A 2,432-nucleotide genomic window follows, 5' to 3' on the forward strand; every position below is an offset into this window, starting at 1 on the left:
CTGCAGGACTCAGCATCTGTAAGTAGTTCAACACTTGGCACCCCCAGTGTGTTTCTTATATTAATTTGCGGTTATATTTTGACATGTGATCTCCTAACCTGAAGAACAGGGTTGTATAGTTAGGCCCCTTCAATGTGGGCTTAATTCCACCAGTTAACTAAGCTGCAATTAAAGGTTTGAAAGAGCGGTATGTATTCAGCTCACAGCAGTTTCCCCTGTAAGGAGAGGCCGTCGGGACGGCCTCAAGGCTTCTCTTTGACACCAGAGAGAAGGTGAAAGTGAGAGCAGCCAGGCGTCAGCGTCAACCACAGCTGTCCAGGACAGCCTGGACGCATAGGCGACTCTCCCCTGCCACCTAGCGCTGAAATGAAAGGTCTCCTCTTTCTGACGTTCTGAACAACCGCTTCTCTTGTGTGGACAAGGAATCTAGTTGTCCTTTGCAAGGGGTATTTTTGTAGTATAGTAAAGGTTATTCATCCTCGGCTGCTTTTCTCTTTTTTTGAAATTTGGAACATCTTGATCTTTTGGAAAATGAGTTTTGATATTTTAATGTGTGGAGAAATAAAACTAAACCGAGGTGGATCTTATATATTTATGTGAATGTGCACTTCATGGAATCAATTTCAATCTCAGAGTCGGCCCTTTCACAATATAATGCAGGTTTCTTCTCACCCGTGCTTCCCATCGTCTGGCTTTTCGGAAATTGGTCCTTTTATACAATAAGCATGAGGTTGGACAAAAATGAAGTCTGAAATCTCCAGAGCAATTTTTGAACTGTGACCTTTAGAAATCTAAGTTTAGTGAACCTTTTTAGGGGAAAGATGACATGCTGTACTTCAGAACTTCCTTAGGGGAAATAAGGAGACTATTGCTGTTCTTGTTTACAGATGCAGAACAGCCCCTGACTTGCCCTTTCCATCTTACTGCAGTGCCCTTGAGCTTCTGAATGTTGTGGGTGTCACTTAAGGCTCTAAAGTCTTGTTTCCTTGACCTCCGAGCCTTGCAAAGGAAAGAATTTGTGTCTATATAATTATTATGATGATTCATGTTACATATTTATATTTATTTCGGAACTAAATTTTATTCTAGGTGTGCTAAATCTTTAGCACACCTGAAATTTATTTGGGAAATAAATTTTATTTATTTCAGGTGCGCTAAGTTTTTAGCTCACCTAAAAATGTTATAAATGTGTTGAAACCAAATAAAAACAGCAAAATCCCTATCTTTTGAATCCGTTTTTCAGATAGTAATGTTAAATTGGTAAAATGAAATCACTAAGTATTATAACTGTCTTCTGCACAAACCTACATGTATAGAAGCTTTAAAAAGAAGTTGTCTTTGGAACTTTTAAACTCATTTTCTTGTATTGACGCTAAACTCCGTGAGGTATGGTGGGGCCTTTTCTGATTATCCCGTAGAGCTCAGTGGATTTGGCGTAGCTATGTGGATGGCTGGTTGAAACAAAAAACCATGGTAGGCTATGGATCTTCTAATATTCACAAAATTTTATTGAACAACTTTGTTGAAATAGATGATTATCTGCTGTTTGGTGGGGAGAAGAAAAGCTTTTCAAATTATTACATTTTGATGTTGAAGAAAAATTTTAAATCACATACAGATGCCTGTGCAGAAAGGTTAATTTTAAAACGATCGCCTTTGCAGATTCTAATAGGGCCGACAACAATCACAGTTTCAAGAAGAATTCAGGCAGGTTATGCTCACTACTACATGAATGGCTAAAACTGGAAATGATATTCAATCTTCTATGTCAGGGGAAACCACATTCTATTTCTCTTCCTGTAGCTATATTGTTTTTATATATTATGTGCATATGGGAATTATGAAAACTATAATTTTAAATTTCTATGTACATTTAAAGAATTAAATTGTTTTTTTAAAATCATTCAATATGGGCCATGTGCGGTGGCTCACGCCTGTAATCCCAGCACTTTGGGAGTCCGAGGTGGGCAGATCACGAGGTCGGGAGATTCAGACCGTTCTGGCTGGCATGGTGAAACCCCGTCTCTACTAAAAATACAAAAAAGTTAGGCGAGTGTGGTGGCAAGGTCCTGTAGTCCCAGCTACTCGGGAGGCTGAGGCAGGAGAATGGTGTGAACCCGGGAGGCGGAGCTTGCAGTGAGTTGAGATCGGGCCACTGCGCTCCAGCCTGGGCGACTGAGCAAGACTCCGTCCCCCAAAAAAAAAAAAAAAAATCATTCAATATACTTGTATTAAAAGACAAAGTGTATGAACATAAAATGTGTTTGTTTGCTGTATGGGATTATGGTACATTGACTCTATTTGTAGTATAGCCATAAAGAAACAACTTCAAAACGAATGAAGAAATGATGATGACGATGATGATAAAATGTTTTCTAGATGCATGGCACTATCCCACAATGTGTACATGTATTATCTCATTTGAATTGCAC

Source organism: Nomascus leucogenys, chromosome 21 (assembly GCF_006542625.1).
Source record: "Nomascus leucogenys isolate Asia chromosome 21, Asia_NLE_v1, whole genome shotgun sequence".
Classification (NCBI taxonomy): Eukaryota; Metazoa; Chordata; class Mammalia; order Primates; family Hylobatidae; genus Nomascus; species Nomascus leucogenys.